The 22,410-nt window shown below is 43.5% G+C and overlaps 1 protein-coding gene across 3 annotated transcripts in view; it reads right to left on the bottom strand.

The window, feature by feature from the left end:
- The window catches only part of TAX1BP1 (Tax1 binding protein 1), a 262,473-nt gene extending 253,922 nt beyond the window's left edge, over nt 1-8,551 (bottom strand). The window contains exon 1 of one of the 3 annotated variants that reach the window (XM_029589185.1): nt 8,400-8,551. The gene's annotated coding sequence lies outside the window, so the exon portion shown is untranslated. Of the gene's footprint in view, nt 1-7,122; nt 7,144-7,687; nt 7,847-8,399 lie in introns of those variants that run through there. The other 2 variants (XM_029589184.1, XM_029589183.1) reach the window with 2 other exon arrangements.
- Nucleotides 8,552-22,410: the final 13,859 nt, after the last annotated feature.

The raw sequence follows: 22,410 nt of genomic DNA, 5'->3' as shown, positions 1-22,410 counted from the left end.
TAGGCAAGTTGTGTATCTAAACATAGGACACTGGCTCTTGTAGCAATGTCAGGGACACTAACCAGTTTTAAACATATAAATGCTGTTGAAAATCAGTCCCTTAAAGAAGAGCTTTCATTTGCATAGGATACAATACACATAAAAATATCTGCACCTGAACATAACTCGCCTTTAGCTACCAATGAAAAGGCATGAGCTAAATCTAAATTTCTAATTGCCCTCCAGTTTCCATCTTCAAAGTGTTCTAGAGACACTCATTATCAGTTCTGATTTTCATACATCATTCTTGTATCGTCATGTGAAAGTATTAAAAAGGAAAATATATACGAAAGCTCTCTTTAAATCTCTATGGAACATCTCCAGTTAGACTGGATAAACTGTCCCTTGGCCTTATTTCTGTTGTCAGAAATGTCTCCCTAATCCATTCTGATCTAGTTCCTCTGGTTCTACCACTCCATCTATCTTGAACAGTCCTATGCATACATCTGTATTTAACTCTCTAAACTAGTTGTGCAATGTTACTGTAGTCCTACTGAATTTATTTTTTTTTAATTAGTAAACATCTAAAGTCTTTCTACATAGTAAATGGCAGATAAAGACCACATTATCCATCCACTCTGCCCAGCAAGGTGCTCAGGGTTGTAACTGTCATTCCATGCACTTTACTCATACTCAGAAAAGTTACTATGTTATCCCAGTGCTTCCTTTTTATCCTCTTGCCAGTAGGGATCCTCTATTTAACCTACACCCTTTTGAATACCAGTCACAATCTCCTCCAGGAGGGCATTCCAGACATCCACTGCCCTTTCCGTAAAAAAAAAAAAAAAAAAATTTACTGACATTGTTCTGGGAGTTTCATGTCATGATTCCTAGTTCTACAGCTTCCTTTCCATTGGAAAAGGTTTATCTCTTGTGTACTGTTAAATATCTTTCAGATATTTAAAAGTCTGTATCATATCCATTCCCCCCCCCAATATCTCTCTCCTCTTGAATATGCATATTTAGGCCCTCAAATCTCCTGTCAGACGTCTTCTGGTGTAGATCTCGTACCATTTTGGTTGCCTTTCTGGACCTCTTCTATCCTCTTCCTATCCATAACCTTTATATGTGGGACAGCGTCAAAAGCCTTGCTGTAATCCAAGTAACCACATTTAGTGCATGCCTTGATTTAATTCTCTAGTTAAACAATAAAAAAAAGATCAAATTTGTCTAATGCAATCTTCCTCTGGTAAAACTATGCTGACTCACAACCAGCAACCCATTGGATTGTAGGTATTCCTCTATCCTTTACGTCAATGGGTTGCAGGATCTGAGGCAGCATAGTATTAGAAGAGAAAGATCATTTCAAATAAATTAGATTGATTTTTTCAATTGAGTAGCTAGGGAATTAGATCAATTGCATGCACTAGATACGGTTAACTTGGATTTCAGCAAGGTTTCTGACACTATCCAACATAGGAGGCTCAAAAATAAACTGAGCATCCTGGGAGTGAGTCTCAAGATGGTGGACTGGATTGGAAAGTGGTTGACTTGAAAAATAACAGAGGGTAGTAATGAATGAAAGTCACTCAAAAAAACATGAAAGGTGATCAGTGGGGTGTCTCAGGGATTGATTCTGGGATTGGTTCTGTTCAATATCTTTGTGAGTGATATTGTGGAGGGGTTAGAAGGAAAAGTTCATCTTAGTGCAAATGACACTAAAATCTGCAACAGTAGACATCCCTGAAAGAGCAGAGAGAATGATAAGTGAACTAAGGAAGCTAGAAGAGTAGATGAAGGCCTGGCAATTAAGATTCAGTGCCAAAAAGTGCAGAAATCCAAAAGGAGCTCAATGTGATGGAGGGTGAAATTTTGATGAGCATGGACCAAGACAGAGACCTTGGGGTGATAGTGTCTGACGATCTGAAGATGGAGAAGCAATGTGACAAGGCAATGACTAGAGTAAGAGGGATGCTAGGCTGCATAAAGTCATAACCAGCAGGAAAAAGGAGGTGATGATGCCCCTCTGCAGGTCATTGGTGAGACCTCTTCCTGAATTCTGTGTTCAGTTCTGGTGGCCATAGCTCAAAAAGGATAGAGAGGGAACAGAAGAGGTGTAGAGAAAGGCAACCAAAATGTGTGGGGTCTACACCAGAAGATATAGTAGAGGCAACTGATGACCTAAATCTGTTTACCCTAGATGAGAGAGACAAGGGGATATGATACGGACAAACATCTGAAACGTATTAAAAATATACAGGACTGGTGGAATAGTCCAGGAGTTGGGAAATCCAGTCTTTCAGTGCCACAAGCAGGTCTGGTTTCCAGGATTTCCACAATGAATACGCAAGAAACATGCTGGCACACATGATCCAGGAATCAGATTAATTTGCCTAATTTGAGACTCTTGAAAAACAGGCCTGTTTTCTGCACTTGAGAACTTGAGTTTGTCTCTCCTTTAAGACAACTACTACATTTTTTCTATAAACTTTAGAACATAAGAAAATGCCATACTGGGTCAGACCAAGGGTCCATCAAGCCCAGCATCCTGTTTCCAACAGTGGCCAATCCAGGCCATAAGAACCTGGCAAGAACCCAAAAACTAAGTCTATTCCATGTTACCATTGCTAATGGCAGTGGCTATTCTCTAAGTGAACTTAATAGCAGGTAATGGACTTCTCCTCCAAGAACTTATCCAATCCTTTTTTAAACACAGCTATACTAACTGCACTAACCACATCCTCTGGCAACAAATTCCAGAGTTTAATTGTGCGTTGAGTAAAAAAAGAACTTTCTCCGATTAGTTTTAAATGTGCCCCATGCTAACTTCATGGAGTGCCCCCTAGTCTTTCTACTATCCGAAAGAGTAAATAACTGATTCACATCTACCCGTTTCTAGACCTCTCATGATTTACAACTTTTACAACTTTTAAACTCTGCAATTTTCTTCTCATGAAGTGCTTATCTCCTGGTCTATACTGGTTTGACTTTTAATGCCAATATATAGTACTAAGATGATCACATCATTTGACTTTAAAACAATCTTTGCTAACTATGAGAGTTTCTTATTATGTGTCACAATCGGGAGTATGAGTCCTTGGGCTGTGGTGAAGTTCGTACTGCCCAGCTCATGGAGTACGGACTAGGACCACGCTGGCAGCAGGCAAACATGCCTCAGGCTGGGAAGCTATAGAGGGTTTCACCTGTATCAACCGCTTCCCTGGTGGATTGAGCCTTTGGGTTCTGAGGCCAGCAGGACTTTAGAGACAGTCCACAGCAAGAAGTCCATAATCTGCTATTAATCAATAAGGAATAGTGGCTTGGGATCTATTTAATGTTTGGGTAATTGCCAGGTACTTATTTAATTTTATTTACTTAAGGCTTTTCTATACCGGCATTCATGATACAATCATATCATGCCAGTTTACAAATAACAGGGGGTGCAATAACTTTGTTCTTTTAACCAGTGCAGAAGAAGTAAAAAAGTTACAATATAACAAGGTTGTAAAAACTGGGGGAAGAAGGAGACAAGAATTATACTTATTGACAAATTACTTATGACTTTTGATTGGCCACTGTTGGACACAGGATGCTGGGCTGTATGGCATTTCTAGAACATAAGCATCATTCAACAAAATGATTCTAGAAAAGTTATACATATTTTGGTTATTACTGTCTAAGCTCAGCCACCCAGCAATGTCCCATGTTTGCAGGCAAGCTTAGAAAATATTGAACAAGTGATTGTATCTGGTTGATTGCTCAAGAGTAGACCCACCAACATTGTAACATTGTAATTTTAGACTCCTCTGCAATTTGGAGCACTTCAAAATTTTGCTTTTTTGTGCTTTTTTTGTTTTCTCAAAACATTCTTTGCTGCAGTTTTGTTTGGCAAGTTTATTCGACCAAGGTCCAAGCTGGCTGTCCACCTAAAACTAACCAGAACACTAAATAGATTTTGACTTTTATCAGTTACTAGAAGGCAGAAGAAAAACTAGAAAGTCAGCAAAGCACTGGGCAGGTGGTGTTAAACCAAAATGGCATTTAAGTCATTACAAGAATGTAGCTTTGCTTGTTCCAGTATTCAAGTTTTCAATAAAGTGACATGTTAAAAAACAGAACAGGGAACAGAGTTTTTAGAAGCCCGTTTTGAAAAAAATCACCTTGTATGGCAAGTAATTAGAATACTACTGCAAATGAACACTGAGGAAAAACAATCCAGGATTTGAGATTAGAGATTTAAATTTATTATAATAAGCTTTTGTCCAATTAAATAATGAAGGTTTCCTGCAGCAGATAAATGATAGATTCTGTGGTAATTCTGCAGCATATTTATATAAATTTAAGTATGGGAGTACATGAAATATATGTAACCAATTTTTATTTTTAAAAAATCTTTCAAGTTTTACATGGTTTTCATTAAAATATAAAATCCTGCTTTCCAACCTCTGTGGTATATCTGAATCTCTTTTGTTCTTAATTATGTTTCATTTGTTTTACTTTTCATTCCTTACTTCTTTCTCTCCTCCATTACTCCACATTTTCATTACAATCTCTCTTCCACTCCCAATGGCAATTCTTTTCCTCTTAGCTGGCACTACTTCCTACATCCTGTCTCCCTTCCAGATTTTTCTTCCCTTGCTCTCTCTAACCCCCCTATTGCAACTACAACTCTCCCATTTCATATCTCCCCTCCTCCCTCTAAAGTTTTCTATCCCTTTCATCTCTTACTACAACCCAATATAGCCTCCTTTCTTCCATTCAGTTCCATCTCTCTACTCTAGAATCTCATCCACTCTTATCTACTCCCAATCCCTCCTTGTGTCTTCCCTTCGTCCTTTAGTTTAACTCTGCCTCCTCTTCAAGCACACCACCTCAGCTGCCTCCTATATGCTACTAGAGTCCATCATCCTTAGAGAAAGAGAGAGCAAACTGGATCCTGGGGACAGAGCTTCTGAAAGTTGGGAGGGCGGGGGCTCCAGCCTCATACAGATGAGGTCGATAAAAAGGGAGAGTAGTTACTTTTACTTTATGAGCAGCCACTGATAAGAAAAGTTGAGGGCCAGGGAGACCACCACTGAACAAACACAGCCAAAGAGATGAGAAAAACAAATGACAGCTTTAAAATGTCATGCCTGTTTTACTGCTGGACCTGCTACAGGTTTTTGATTGTGAGAGCAGAGGCTACAACAGTTTGTTATCCACCTCATCAAGTCAAAGCTGAGATTCTGAGGCGTGCAAGTGAATAACAAAGTTTAGGCTATTGCCAGAGTCATTACTTCAACCCTCAGTGACTAGACTGAAAGTATTAAAATTTCCAGGTTTCAATGAATCATCAAATGTGACAGAGAATACTGGCACAGAAAGAAGATCTCAGTGGAGGCATGAGAATAGATCACTATTAAGACCCCACCTTGAGAAGTGTTCATTTCTGGAAGTTGTACCTTTTGTAAGACATTGAGAGGAGAAAAGCAGTTCAGGAATGAGCCACCAAGATGATACAAGCCTGCAACAGAAACACTACAAAGGGTCCTATGTACCATGTATTATTGCCCTAGAGAGAAAATCGGGCAAAAGACTTGTTATTCAAATCTTTATTTCCCCAAAACCCTACATTTACCATGAAAATCTTTCTTCATAGCAGGTCTAACAAAAGTGAACTAACAGCGAGTAGGGGAATATTCAAACCTATTTTGTCAGGTAAAATCACCTATTTCTCTTTCACTCATACACTTTCCAGTCTCATCATCTTACTTTTTCTATACACATTTTCCTTCACTACCCCTAAATCCTCCATTTTCTTTTCATTAAATTCATCAATCGTTTTAAGCATACTATATACATGAACCATTTTCAATAGCTAATTTCATTCTCCACAATAAATATGTAACTGCTATTGCAATCATATTGAGACTGCACCAGCCCTAATATTTTAGTATGTCTCACTGACTGACTTACATCTAATTTTTCCCCTATTAGAGATATTTCATTATATACCTCCACAAACCTTCCCAATTAAATGGACAGATTCCCCAATATAACCACTCCCATGCCATCTTAAAATCTATGCACATTTTTTGCCATGCTTGTAATGAAGAACATAGCATATACATAACAGTATAACAGTATCTTCCAATTCATCCACTCTTTTGGGGGGAAAAAAAGAGAATTATGTTATAAAGGGAGACTCCTCTCTTAATTTCTTTGGTTGCACCGTGATTCTCTGTCATTCGCATCTTTAGAAACAAACACTGAACAGTGTTTTAAACTGAATATTTTTCATACTAAAGACATTAGCAAATAAGATGCCAATCACGTAACACAAAAAGAAAACCCTCAAGTATGTAAGGAACTGTCAAACGTGGAAAAAAAAACTCATAAAAAAGAACATTGCCAAATATACTTTCTTGGCACAGTAGTTTCTGCCTGTTCCTTTGGGCCTCTATAGCTCAGTCAGAACAGTCCTATCTCGGTTGAGTTTCATGAACCTTTATCCACAGCTATCTTGGCATTTTGCTCCTATTTTATATCCCATCCCAATTTATGTAGCCTAGCCATTGCAGGAACAATCCTCAGGACTTTTCAAATACAGTAAGGACCCTAAGTCTATGCACTAGGTGTCATCATTATACAATGGCTTGGATCCCCTCTGCAACAAGGGTTGTGAATACTGCCTCTGCAGCATCTCCAGCCAAAACAAGAAACAGAGTCCTGACCTAGGAATTGAACCCAGATTATCTAATGTACTGTCACTAGCCCAAATGTACTTGTTTTAACAACAAAACATTACCAGTGTGGCAATTTTTTTCATCAGGCTTTGCAACTACAAGTTGTGACATTGCTCTTATTATAACAAGGTCTATACATGTACTTTCCCTAAGTTTATATTTCTCACATTCTGAAACTACTTTTTACTACCAACTCACTTCCTGGACAGATCAACTGATTAAAAAAAAAAACATTCTGTCCTATAAAAAGACAACGAATAAGGTATTCCTTCTGTGCTAGAACGTGAAAACAAGAATTTTGTCTTAGTTGGCTTTCCCAATCAATAAACTCAAAATAAACTGCAAGGTGGTCTCAGACAGCACAGAAATAGAAACGTCTTAGCATCATCTAAAGACCACCTCCTCAGAATAAACATACCCAGAGCGTCGGGCGTTCACAAATACATCTTTCCCCAGGTGTACCTTCACTTTCTGGTTAACTCCTAAAACCATTATAAACACAATATTTAGGAGAAATTATTTGGTCAGGTTGTTTTAATCAACTAATAACGGGGACTCGAACTATAACCAGTGATAAGAGAGATCCCTGCAATCGCAGCGAGAGGAGACTGCGCAGCACCGGGCGAGCTACCTAGAAAAAGTGGGACTTCAACCTGGCCCAATCAATCCGCGCCGGGTGCACAGTCTCCTCCGGGCCCAGCCTCATTATCCCAAGACGGGCGGAGACAGGACAGTCACTAACAGAACCGGGTAAGCGGGAAGGGCCCGCCTGGCAGTGATCCGCCACCCCCGGTACCAAGGGCAACTCTGACGCTCGCACGCAGAAGTTGGGGGGGTGGCAACAGCGGCCACGTCCTTCTGTTTAACAACAAACGCTGGCGGCCAGCACCTGACAAATGAGAGCGCCCCACCCCCGGGCGCTAGCGGCTACCGCTGCCGCGGCAGTCGTTGTCCTCCCTGCCTTTGTTCCCCCCTCTACTTACCCAGCGCTCTCGGAAGCGCCGGTGAGATGCACCAACAAAACAAGGGCAACCCTACAACGAACGCTGACGCGGTTGCGACGTCATCACCCTTCCGCTGCACTTCCGTAGAGGCAGAGCAGGGAGCTGACGTCACATCCCACGTTGGTCTTCGCGCCGTGAGTTACTTAGTTCCGGTTGACTTCTCCTCTCCTTCCTCTGGGGAGCATGACTAACCCGGATGAGGAAGGAACCTGACTTCCATATCTGAGCACGATATCGGTGCTGCGCCTGCGTCGAGCGGAAGTGGTACATTGCGGCTGTTAGTTTTTAAAACGGTGTGTTCCATAATAAAGTAGGAGGGGGAGGGTTACTGGGCTTTCCTCATACGTTTTTGGTGACTGTAAGCTGCTGGGAAGACACTGTGACGGGGTGAACTTCTCTTGCCTTCTGGATCTCGACAGGAGCCGAGGGTACTGGGGACTTCGCTTCGCCCCTAAATATTGACGTCGTATATCTGGCAACTAACAGCACAGTATTATGGTCGGAGAGAGTGGTTGGGCAAGCTGTCGCCAGGAGTGCGATAAGTCTCGACGGTGTTAGGCCTTGCTGCCGGCGGCGTCGCGGCTCCTCTGGGAAGGGCCAGTAGCAGCAGTTGCCGATGGCAAAAATGAAGGGACCGGAGCGTTGCCCGGTTACTTAATGGCAGGGGAGCTGGCGCCGGGATTCGCCTTACCGGTGGCTGGAGATCTGCCGGTCCGAAGAGGGGAGAGGGAGCAGAATCAGCGGCGTGCCGGTGACAGCAGGGCGCTTCCCTGCTCTGAAACTGTGTCATAGGGTGCGTTTCCCCGACCACCTCCTTCTCTGACCCGCCTTCGCTTTCTCTTTCGTTCTCATCGATCTTGTGATCTTGTTTCAAAACGTGGAATTTTGTGTGCGTCAGAAGTGTCAGCTGCTCGCTACAGATGTTTGTTTCCTTAGCTTCTGCTAATGGGTATTAGAGAAGGTGACGGGAAACCCTATTGCTCTGGTTTCTAGCACCCTGCTGATTTCTCAGATGCATAGGGATCTGTCAGATTTACTTCCCCAGTACAACTGCTCCTTTTCTGTGCTACCGAGCCCTAGAACACTTTTCACGAAATCTATTTTGTATATTATTGTGTATCGGTCTCGTGATGGGAGAGGTATTGAATGATTTTCTGATCTTAAAATAGAAATCTTGTTTATGATGCCACAAGAGGAAAGGGAGAGATACATTCATCTCCATTTTTCTCCAAGGCATACCTTCCCCCTCCTTCCGAACGAAAGTGGTTTCAGAGTTTCACTTGAAGCAAACCATCTTGATACCAGTTCTGGATGAACATAAGGACTCTGAAGACTCACGCCTTCTTCGCCACCTGAATGTCGGCAGACTTCTAGTGCAATATCTGAAAAGATCGAAACCGGTGCACAAAACGGATCGCTTGTTCTTCACAGCGGGAAGAAACAAGGAGAAGCGGCCTCACGAGTAACCATAGACCGCGCAATGAAAGAAGTAATCAAGGCAGCCTACATCAGCTATCACTAAAACCACAATTCATTACAGGAACCACAATTCATTACAGGAACTCCTGCTCTAGAGAGGACCTCTCCTCTCTTATCTTCGGAACTCGCTAATCTTGACCTTTCAGACACAGAAGCAGCTATCTCGTCATGGCACAACATCACGAACAAGGTGGCAGAAAAACTTTGCCCCCAAAAAACCAAAGAGATCAACCCATCCTGCAAAAACAAAAAACCATGGTTCACGCAGGAACTAAAAACCATCAAATTAGAATTGAGAAAAAAAGAACACGCATGGCGGAAGAATCCATCCAACGCTACACTAAATGAGTACAAAACCCTCATGCACAGTTACAGAAACAACATCCTTCGCACAAAGAGAGATTTTTATGCCCACAAAATTCACAATTTTTCCTTTTCCTAAAGCGCTGTTCTCATATGTCTCAGAGCTCACAAAACCCACCTCACCAGCTATCCCAGATGACCAAGCACAATCCAGATGCACAGAACTTGCTCAATTTTTTGAAAACAAAATCCTCAATCTAATGGCTCCTCTGGCAACCAGTAACACAGTACCTCCTTCTATCCACACTCTTTCATGCAACCAGAATACAAACCTAGATTCATTCGAACCTATTTCCTCACTCGAAATCGAAATGACTCTCAAAGATGAAACCTTCCACTCATCCGATAGATTCCATCCCATCTAAACTCCTACTCACCATCCCGAACATCATAGCGAAGCCCTTAGCAGAGATCATCAATCACTCGCTAACCCAAGGCCTAGTACCAGACACACTGAAACTAGCCACCCTCAAACCTCTCCTCAAAAAACCCAACTTGAACCCTGCAGACCCGGCTAATTTTCGCCCCATCGCTTAACCTACCATTTGTAGCCAAACTTATGGAGAGGATAGTCAACAAACAGTTATCTGAATACCTAGAAGATCACAAGATCCTCACAACAGCCCAATTCGGATTCCGCAAATCCCTTAGTACGGAATCCCTCCTAACCTCTCTAACTGACAGAGTCCTCGCAGGTCTGGAGAAAAAGACCCCATACCTCCTGATTCTTCTCGACCTATCAGCTGCGTTTGATACCGTAAAACACTCTATCTTAATCGACCGGCTCTCAGACATAGGCATCTCAGGATCAGCCCTGGGATGGTTCAGATCTTTCCTTCATAATAGGACATTCAAGGTCAGAATCAGCAACAAGGATTCCCTCCCGGTCAAGTCCACTTTCGGAGTTCCTCAAGGATCCTCCCTCTCCCCTACCCTTTTTAACATCTATCTTCTCCCCTTATGTCACCTACTCTCAAGTCTTAAGGTCACACACTTCATATACGCAGACGATGTCCAGATTCTGCTGCCAATCACTGACTCCATCTCCAGCACCATCAACTTCTGGAACAATTGTCTACAGTCCATAAACTCACTCCTCTCTAGCCTTAACCTAGTACTTAATACGTCAAAAACGGAACTTTTGCTAATCACTCCAGATGAGAACCTTCAGCCTACCAACAACCTAACCACACCTCCAATGATCAATTCCACTCAAGTAAGAGACCTTGGGGTTACCTTAGACAATAGGCTGAACCTCAAAGAATTTGTCAAGAACACAACGAAAGAATGCTATTACAAACTACACATTCTGAAAAAGTTGAAACCTCTCCTACATTTTCAGGACTTTAGAACAGTCCTCCAAACAATTCTATTTTCTAAAATCGATTACTGCAACTCTCTGCTTATAGGCCTTCCAGCCATCACCACCAAACCTCTACAAATGTTGCAGAACTCCGCTGCCAGGATTCTTACTAACACCAGCAGAGGTGAACACATAACACCCATACTAAAAAACTTACACTGGCTCCCTATCAGATCCAGAATCATTTTCAAAGTGCTAACTATAACACACAAAACCATCCATTCCCAAACATCGCTTGATCTAAGCTGTCCACTTCATCCACATGCATCATCAAGACCAATCAGAACCAGTTACTTAGGCACCTTACATGTACCTTCAGCCAAGTCCTCACTCAAGAAACGTGCATTCTCGACTGCCAGCCACCTCCATTGGAATGCCCTCCCCACGGACATTCGTCTTGAAACCTGTACTCGAACATTCAAAAAGAAACTCAAAACCTGGCTCTTTACAAAAGCCTTCACTTAAAGTTTTCGCTCAGAGCCACGTCCCAGAACTAGACTCATTCACGCATTTCATAATCACATTAACCAGATGTCTGATGCCACAACTCTTAATTGTATTTCTTGGTCTCATATTCCCAATCGTTAAATTTACAGCATGCTACACCAATACCTTTTAAGTCAGATGTAACCTCAGCTTTGAAGTCTACAAACCTTGAAGATGTAACCGTTAGTTCTTGTAGATTTAAACATTATTCTGAAGATGTAAACTTAGATTTTGAAGACTGTAATCTGTAAGCATTTGTATTTATTGTAAGAATTTGTATTTATTATTTAGCTATTACATTGATCTGTTACCACTTGGTCCTGTTCTCTCCTTTACCTCAAGTTCTAAGTTCCTACAAAGTTAGCCTTGTTATTTTATACCCACTTGTTTGATGTAATTTTCCAATATTGGTTCTGTGTAAACCGAAGTGGTATGTACTAGTACATGAACTCCGGTATATAAAAGCCTTTAAATAAATACATAGAGGCAGGAAAGAGGAAAGCCCTTACCTCTACAAGTTAAGGCTCATTCTACGAGGGCCCAGGCAGTCTCTTGGGCAGAAACCAAGCTGCTGTCGCCTGCCAAGATCTGTCGGGCGGCGACATGGTCCTCCATACACACCTTCTCCAGGTTCTACCACCTGGAAGTTCAGACTTGGGAAGACGCAGCCTTTGCAAGGGCAGTATTAAGTGGGCCACGGGCAGCCTCCTGCTCTGACCGGGAGTAGCTTTTGTACATCCCATTGGTCCTGAGTCCATCTGGCTACACACTAGGACAGTGGTTCTCAACCTATTTTTGGCCAGGACACACCTGACAGATGGTTCGCAAATGCGTGACACACTGAACATGTGACCATCACGGGGCTAAATGTAAACATGCACTCTGCATCCACAGGAATCCCCTCAACCCCCAGCAATGAGTGCAGAACAGATCTAGGGTATTACCCTGTACAACTCTCCATACAAAAAAGATATTCTGGTTCTGATGACATCTCAGTAAAAGCAAAACAAACTCCTTTTACTACCAGGCAAAATAGCCTTCCTTATGAAAAGACAGTAATTTACCACTAATGCATATCTTATTGAGAAAACACAACAAATAAGATTGATACAAATGCTTACATGCTAGTTAAATACCTCACCTCGGTCACACATCCTTCACCAAGTACAGAAAAACCACAAATTATAAATATGGAGACAGAAACTGGAATGGAAAACCAAAAAAGCCACTCTGCATGCAGTGCGAACCTGGAGAAATGGAAGAGAAATATAGCACCTAACAGACTCTCAGGATTTGCAATAATGCACACAAACTAACCCGCACAAAGTTACACCTGTATTATGGAACACACTAAAAGATATACCTACAAATATCGGTAAAAAAAAAAAACCTTTAAATAAATAAACAATCCTATCTAAGAAATACAACTATTAAACCAGGCCCTAAACACTAATACATTTCCTATTGGGAAAACAGAATAAGCCAAACTGCTATAGAGCCCCACACAGAAAATTGTAAAGCTATACTAAAAAATGTTACGAAACAGCTGCTGAACAGAATAATATCCAACAATTAAAAACTCATAAAAATTATTAAAACATGTCCAAATATAAATAAAATATTTCAAAACAGTCAACATCACATAATACCCAATAATTAAAATGGCAGTCAATCAAGAAAAATACATTTAAAAAGCCACCTTTACTTACCCTCTCCAGCAATCTCCTACTCCTTTCTCTTCCAGGCCAATAGCACTCACCAGAAGCAGCAAGGGCTGCTGAAGCTCTGTCCTCACAGTCCTCTTCCTTAGCGCCCACAACCAGTCACTCACACACACACACCTACAATTAGACCCCACGACCAGTCTCGGTCTCTCTCACACCAGTCATCTTCCTGACCAGTCTCTCTCTCAATCATACTAATGTTTGTTTGTTTTTAATTTTTATATACCGATGTTCCTGTAAAGAATACATATCGCACCGGTTTACAAGGAACTGAACAGTCGCCTCCAGGGCGGAAATACATTAAAACATAAAAAAATAATGGTCTCTTATATACAAGCTCTCGATCACACACACACACACACATGCTCTCGCACCCATTCACACCAGCTCTTACCCAGGCTTCCATTCACACACACACCAGCTCTCACCCAGGCTTCCATTCGCACCCACAGACCCAAGCTCTCACCCATGCATTCATTCACACCCACAGACACAAGCTCTCACTTAGGCACCCATTCACAGACACAAGCTCTCACTTAGGCACCCATTCACACCAGCTCTCACCCATGTATCCATTCACACCCACAGACACAAGTTCTCACCCAGGCTTCCATTCACACCCACAGACACAAGCTCTCACCCATGCATCCATTCACACCCACAGACCCAAGCTCTCACCCATGCATTCATTCATACCTACAGACCCAAGCTCTCACCCAGGCATCCATTCATACCCACAGACACAAGCTCTCACTTAGGCACCCATTCACACCAGCTCTCACCCATGTATCCATTCACACCCACAGGCACAAGTTCTCACCCAGGCTTCCATTCACACCCACACACATACGAACTCACCCAAGCACCCATTCACAGACACAAGCTCTCACCCATGCATCCATTCACACCCACAGACACAAGCTCTCACTTAGGCACCCATTCACACCAGCTCTCATCCTGACACCCATTCACACCCATTCACACCAGCTCTCACCCAAGCACCCATTCACACCAGCTCTCACCCAGGCTTCCATTCACACCAGCTCTCACCCAGGCACTCATTCACACCAGCTCTCACCCAGGCACTCATTCACACACAGTCACAACTGCTCTCACCAAAAACATATTCTTTCTTCACTGCAGGGATGGGTTCCAGTTCCGCCGCAGCTTTACTCTGGCGGGCCTTCTTTTTGCGCCACCACGGGAATGGGCTCCCGTGATGGTCTGGGTTGGGTTGCCTCTTCGTCGCCACGGGCTGTGGCGACCTTGCTTCGTCGGCGTCGGGTTTCCTTTTCGCCACCACGGGGATGGGCTCCTGTGGTAGCCTCTGTCGGGGTTGGGTTGCCTCTTCGCCGCCACGGGCTGAGGCAGCCTTGCTTCGTCTAAGTTCAAAACTGCTATTTCTCCCATCCCACCCCTGGGCTAAGTGATGCCTGCCTCACCGGCCAATCAAAGGCTTCCTCCCTTCTTCCTACTCCCACTGGTAGGTAGAAGGGAGGAGATTTCCGATTGGCCTGCACGGGGGCAGGCAGAATGAAGGAGGCTTCCCATTGGGCAATGGGGGTAAGAAGAAAGGAGGCTTCCAGTTGGCCCACAGGGGCTGGAAAAAGTGAGAAGGGAAGTGCAATGGGCAGTGAGACACCGGGAGACGTGACACACTCTCCGGTGTTTGGCGACACACTAGTGTGTCGCGACACACCGGTTGAGAAGTGCTGCACTAGGAAATGGAGAAATTACTTAACTGATAATTTCGTTTTCCTTAGTCTAGAGAGATGAGCTCAGCATCCCGCCCACGGCTGCCCCGGAAACAATCCTCGAGACTAAGCAAATACGGGTAAGCCGCAGCCTACCCCTAGTTCAAGATACCCACAGTTTGTCCGGTGTCGGCGTTAATTGGTTGAGTGTACTGGCGGTCTCCAGTGTGGAAATTAGTTGAACCAGTTCGAGTTTTACTCAAGTTTAATCAAGTTATTTAAGCAAAGATATATCCACAATAGCTTTTCGAAGAGAATACTGAAGAGCTGAGGTTACTGCAGGGGTATATCTAGAGTGACGTCAGCTTAGAAATCTGACTCTTGTCTCCCATCTGCTAGCAGAAGAGCACAATACCCATTGGTCCTGAGTCCATCTGTCTACACTAAGGAAACGAAATTATCAGGTAAGTAATTTCTCCATTTCTTTCCAAGGTCCTCCTACCCAAATTGTCTTAACCACGGGATCATTCACCCTGGGCTCAGGAGTTCATGTAGATGGGCTTAGCACGCAGAGTTTCTGGTCATGTGGGGATGAATCCTAGTTACTCTAACTCCCAGATGGTCAAGCTCATGGACCTAATGGCCCCCGCATGAGATCTGCTCTTGACCAGCCAATCATCCAGATAAGGGAAAACATGTCGCCACCACCGCCAGGCATTTTGGGAAGTCCCATGGGGCTGACACGAGCCCAAACAGCAACACCAAATACTGGAAATGCTGGTTTCCTACCATGAATCGGAGATACTTCCGGTAACTTGGGAAGATCTTGATGTTGGTGTACGTGTCCTTCAGATCGAGGGAGCATAGCCAGTCCCATTTTTTTAAAAGGGGGATCAAGGAACCCAGGGAAAACATTTTGAACGTTTCCATTCCGATAAACCTTTTCAAAGCTCTTAGGCCTAGGATGGGACGGGGTCCTCCTGTTTTCTTTCGAATCAGAAAGTACCTGGAATAAAATCCCCACCCTCTTTGCCCTGGTAGAACAGGCTCAACCACTTTGGCTGTTAAGAGGGAGGAAAGCTCCGTTAGTAGAACCTCCTGATGCACTACTGGCTCCCAAAACAGGCTTGGAGGGGCAGACAATAGGATCAATCTGTACCCTTGACAATAAAAAGAACCCACTGATCTGAGGTTATACTGGGCAGCTGGTTCGCAGAGAACCACAGCCTGCCCCCAACTGGCGGATCCATCGCCCTGGGTACAGGTAACTGGATTACACTCCCTATGACTCAGTCAAAACCCTGTCCCTGGAGTTGACAGAGGCACCAGCTGGGCCTTTGGAGCTCTCTGCTGCCTGGGATGGCTGTGGGAGCCCTGATTCTGCTGCTGATGGAGCGCGGGGGATGGAGGATGGTACTTCTGGCTAACGAAAGACTTCTACCCCAGTGTCGCCAACCTCCTAGCAAAGGAGTTGGCGGGTTTTATGGTGGTCCAGGAGCTGGGCCACCACATCCCTCACATTATCTCTGAAGTACACAGCATGTCAGTAAGCCTTTCCTGTACCTCTGCTCGGAGATCAGAGTCCACATGCATTGAAGTTAGCAAGTAGCACATTTAAGATTAATCGGAGAAAATTCTTTTTCACTCAGTGCACAGTTAAGCTCTGGAATTTGTTGCTAGAGGATGTGGTTAGTGCAGTTAGTGTAGCTGGGTTTAAAAAAGGTTTGGATAAGTTCTTGGAGGAGAAGTCCATTAACTGCTGTTAATCAAATTGACCTACGGAATGACCTCTGCTATTACTGGCATCAGTAGCATGGGATCTTCTTAGTGTTCGGGTACTTGCCAGGTTCTTGTGGCCTGGTTTGGCATCTGTTGGAAACAGGATGCTGGGCTTGATGGACCCTTGGTCTGACCCAGCATGGTAATTTCTTATGTCTCGCAAGTACTGGCTCATGTAGAGCTGGTAGGAAGCTATGTGGGTAATGAGTATAATTCCCTGAAAAAACTTTCTACCAAGAGCGTCCATTGCTCTTTGATCCTTCTGCGGAGGTGCTGAGGAATGGGTCAGAGACCTCTTGGCTTTCTTGAGAATGATGCAGCTATCACCGACTGTTGGGGAAGCTGTAGCTTATTGAACCTGAGAGCCTTCTCGATGAGGTAAACCCCGTCAGCCTTCTTATTCTTGGGAGGCACTGGTGAGGGGGTATTCCCTCATCCTCAGCAGTAACTCCTTAAGTATGTCATGCACTGGGACCACCGCAGTCTCCTTAGGAGGTTCCAAGAACTGGAGGATTTCAAGCATTTGTGCCTGGCATTCTCTGTCAGCATCTGAAAAGGGATGGCCCCTGCCATTGCCTGCACAAAACCGACGAAGATTTAGTCCTCAGGCAGAAACTTCCTTCGCTCCTGTGGAGGAGAAGGATCTGAGGGGAAACCCTCAGTGCCATCAGTGGACTCCATGGTGTTATTCCCCCCTCCCGGCGATGGGGCACTTGGCCTTTGTCCAGAGTTTCAGGCCTTAACGTCTCAGCTGGCCTAGGTGAAGCTTCTTCCTCCAAGAAACGGGCCATGACCACAGTATTGGTAGGGGGAAGCTGTGGTAACCTGATGGGCACAGATGCCAGCTGGGTCAGTAATACACCGATGAGCGCATGGAGCTTCTCTAACAGCGGCTTCAAGACAGACTGCTGACTACGGTGCCATCTGTGCCACGGGACCGAAGTCTCACTTCACCTGCTCTAGCTGCTCAAGCTCCTCAAACCTTACCAATGTCATCACTGACAGAGGGAGGACGGGTGGTCAGATCCTTTTCAGAACCAAGAGGATCGGTGACTGGCATCAGGACCTGTGGAGACCATCATGGACCCCTGGCTCCGATGGAGGAATGGCATTCCTAGCTATGGGGTTGCTTCGGGAGTATCATAGCATGAGCTGGTGCATCCCCATGCCCGGCACTGAGCATTGACTGAGACTGATGCTTTTTAGCTTCCCTCGATGCTTGGCACAGTCTTTCCCCGGTGCCGATGACAAGAAACCTGACATCCTTGGCCTGGAGGAGCCTGACTGTGGCCGGTCTTCAGCATGCCTATCAATAGATGGAAAAGATGGTCCTGTCGATGTTGACAAGTATCTATTGGTGTAGCTCCGTGGTCCTTCTATGCCAATGCTTCCGATGCCAATGGCTCGGTCTTCTCCGTCCCAAAGAAGTGCTCCATCTTATCAAGACAAAGACTACATCCTTTTGGGGGTCTTCTGGGTGCATTTGCGACAACCCTGGACGTCATGCTATGCCCCCAGACAGAGGACACATTCATTTTGGGTGTACATGATGAACATGATCCTCAGGCACTGAGGGCATCGTTTAAATCCAGATGCGGCCATGACGGGATGAAATAAACAGCAATATAAAAATTGATGGCAACTGGTGTCTGTGGCTGGCAGGCACAGAAGCACCACCACTAGGAATCAACTGCAAAAGGAAATGTTACCAATAAACATTGAAAACCCTTACTAGGAACACTATCGAGAAGGACCCAGCATAGAATGCAGCAAAGAAAAATGTTTGAAAGTGTGAAAAAGTGAAAAGTTTTCCAAAAGAGGCTAAAAAAACCAAAGTGAGCTCACACACCACAATGCTGCAGCTCTGCAGAAAAAGAGACTGAAGAGAGACCCTGTGTGGATGCGTGGCATAGGGTATGCTGGGCATGTCCAGTGTGGCAAGTCAAAGTGCTAAAAATTTTGACATAACTTTTCCATGTCAGGGCTCCATCTGATGATGTCACCCATGTGTGAGTACTACAATCCTGCTTGTCCCCGGAGAAAGGAGTGTATGTCAAAACCAAACAGGCCAACATAAAAAACCAGATCTATAACAGCCCACCTTTAAACACCAGGGTGACTGACCCTCATTTTGTAGGCACATCTATTTCCCTAACATAAAAGACAGAGAGGTTCCTAGGGAAATGCTGGGAGTAGGCCCAATGCAAGAGTTGGGACAATGTAACTGGAACTTATCAATATAAAGCTGGAAGATGTTACTTGGGAAACTAACAGATCTAGCCAGGCCCCTGGCAGTTTAGAAAGCTACTGTTTAGAGTTCAGATACTATTTAGGTCTAGTTGTGTTTCTTTTGCTGTTCTTGTGGCCTGGTTTGGCCTCTGTTGGAAACAGGATGCTGGGCTTGATGGACGTTGGTCTCACCCAGCATGGCGATTTCTTATGTTTCTCACATTACTCTTGGCTTCTGCAGGTGTGGCCAACTCTGGTCCTCAAATGCCATAAACAGGCCAGGTTTTAAGGATATTTCACAATGAATATGCCTGAAATAGGTTTGAATATATTGCCTCCATTGCATGCAGATTTCTCATGCATATTCATTGTGGCATATTCACCAGGTCTGTTTGTGGCTCTTGAGGACTGGAATTGGCCACCCCTGGCCTTCTGTATTACTCCCTTGTAAATCAAGGCTTCCCAAAATCTGTCCTGAGGACCCCATAGTCAGTTGGGTTTTCAAGATAGCCATAATTGATATGCATGAGATAAATTTGTATATACTGAGTCTCCATGGTATGCAAATTTCTCATGTATATTCATTTTGAATATCCTGAAAATGCCACTACCTGTGGGGTCCCCAAGGCAGGTCTGGGAAGCCCTGATGTAAATCAACCTCAATATCATAGGGCAGGTGTTCATAATCCAGACTTTGGGCCACCCCTAACTAGTCAGATTTTTAAGCTGTCCACAATGAATATGCATGAGAGATTTGCATACAATGGAGGCAGCACATGCAGTTCTCTCTCACAGATATTCATTGTGGAGATCTTGAAAACCTGACTGGCTAGGTGTGTCCCTAGGACTGGATTAAAAACCACTGTCATAGAGAACTGGTTTTAGGTGTGTTTGTCATAATTCAGCGAGAACAGAAGAAATTTCTCTGCTCTAAGGGTGAAGAGTCCTAGCCAAACCCTGGTATGCTACAGGTGTATTTAGAATTCCTCCCAGTACACTCTGCAATTTGAAAATGCATAGCTGGTAAGTGGTGTGTTACAGTAGAGAGCAGAGCCTGGGATGAAAACATACTGTAGACATATTGGAAACAGAGAATCTGCCAATATATAGGGAGAAGGCATCTGGTAGAAGAAAGCTGACTAGATTTATAACTGTCCTAAAAGTAAAGATTTTGTTTTGGAAGTTTGTTCTCTTAGGCCCACCCTTAAAGGAAAAGGACTATTGCCAGAACCTCTCAGACACTGAAGCTGGGCACCAGGACTGGTTATGTATATATCCAGAAGGACAATAGACTATATGCTAAGAGATGTGCATAGCCTTGTAAATGTCTGAAAACACTTTAAGTGTAAAATCTTTCCTTTGTTCTTTCACATGTAATTATTTGTCACATTGCACAGAAACTTCACAATATGTTTACCACATTAGGACACAACAAAGAAGAAGTTTAAGAAATGTACAGCTTCACATCGCTACTTCAAGGGTAGTAAGACAGCTCCATCACAATTCTAGCAGAAGGTTACTTAGAGATGGAGGAAAACTGATGTGGCTGGAAAGGTTATGGATCACCAGCTTTGGCTATACTTTAGTACAAAAAAATAGAAAGAAACATTAGATCAAACAGAGAGATATTCCTTCATAGTCTAAGGCAGTGGTTCCCAACCCTGTCCAGGGGACCCCCAGCCAGTCAGCTTTTCAGGATATCCACAATGAATATGCATGAGAGAAAATGTGCAGGTTATGGAGGCAGTGCATGCAAATTTTCTCTCATGCATATTCATTGTGGATATCCTGAAAACGTGACTGGCTGGGGGTCCCCTGGACAGGGTTGGGAACCACTGCTCTAAGGTAACTTCACACCTCTTTTACTCAATTGAAGTACAAAGATAACATATGCAGTCAGCTGGCGACATCCCATCTCATATCTTGCTTACTTTAGGCTTGTTTTCCACATTGTGGATGTCTTGGCCTCTACAGCTTGGTCTTTAGAGAAGACTGTTTCAGCTGTATTATGCAGCATAACGCACATCAACCCCTTACAATACCTTACCTGGCAAAGGACAAGAAGGATCAAAAGCCAGCGATGTCCAGATATCAGGACTCCATTTTCAGAGGAAAAAACTTCACCAAATGAAATGATGGACTGCACTCTAGGATCCTTCAGTTGCATCCCAAGAATGAGGGAAAAGAGTCAAATTTCATGTCAAAAACCGTACCCATTATCTGTTAACACACAAAAAGGAAGAACAAACAAAGATATTAGAAACCATCTGTTGTAGAATAAACATAAGCCCAGGGATATGGCACCTACTAAAATTCGGGCATTCTGTCTTGGATGTAGCTGTATAGCATACTCTGTTTTAATTTATGCACATAATAGTCAAATTTCTAGGGCTGTACAAACACATTTCTGTTATAGTTTAGGTTCTATAGTTAGAGCCTGGTGGTGGCAACATTATGTGGGGATGCTTTGCATCAGCAGAGACAGAGAAGCTTGTGAAGACTGAGGGAAAGATGGATGGTGCAAAGTCCAGGCACATCTTGGAAGAAAACCTTTTCCAATTTGCTATCGACCTAGGACAAGATTCACTTTTCAGCAGGAAATGATCCTAAACACACAGCAAAAGCAACAATGGAGTGGCTCAGCAAGAAGAAAGTGAATGGCCAGCCCAGACCTGAATCCAATAGAAATTCTGTGGTGAGAATGGAAGACTGCAATCCACAGGTGATCCTCAGCCAATTTGAAGAGCTTGAGCTCTTTTGCCAAGAATAATGAATGGGCAGAAACTGCACCAGTCCATCATGTAAAGTTGGTAAACACTTATCCTAAACAATTCATGGCTGCTATTGCTGCACAAGGGGGCTTCAGCCAAGTGTTCAGTCAGGAGGTGTGAAGACTTATGAAATCAAAACTTTTTCTCTTTTCTTTTAGACTATTTATATCAATGTTCTTTCACAATGAAAGTATCGTATGTTGTGTAGCTCAGTGAAACAAACTCCTACTTTAATGCATTTTGATTTGTATTTTTTAGACAGTAGAATGTGAAACGTGTAAAGACGTACAAGGCACTGTAGTTGCAAAGTAGACTTGTGGTATTGTATCCCAAAAGAGGTTGGTTACAGTTGAGCTGAAGACCAAATGAGCAGGAGGAAACTTCAATAAGTCATAAGATGCATTTTCTTATAACTCTATTGCATATTAACTTTTTTTTTTTTGCATGTGTAATAGGATGTTTCATTACATCATTATGGCCCTTCTTTATAACAACAACTTTGAAAACCAAAGATGTATTTGTTATAAGGAGTGTTTGGCAGCAATGGACTGTTATAGCAAATATTGTACAAAAATTCTCTGATAGAAGACATTTGTTTGTTACAAATGAAATCTGTTAAAGTGAGAGAACCCTTTAATACATTGTTTTAGTGCGAGCAGCCACTAACTGTAGTTTTGCTTTTCATAGCATATTTATATTTCAAGCACTAAAAGGCATCAATATGTGGTGGTTTGGGAACTGCCAAATGGCCCTGCAACTCTCTCCTCTTTGCCGCTGCAGCCCTACAGCTCCTCCTGTTTTTCGTGGTGTAGTG

This window comes from Rhinatrema bivittatum, chromosome 2, assembly GCF_901001135.1.
Source record: "Rhinatrema bivittatum chromosome 2, aRhiBiv1.1, whole genome shotgun sequence".
NCBI lineage: Eukaryota > Metazoa > Chordata > Amphibia > Gymnophiona > Rhinatrematidae > Rhinatrema > Rhinatrema bivittatum.
Note: the sequence above shows the minus strand (reverse complement) of the source record. Positions and strands in the feature narration are given on the sequence as shown.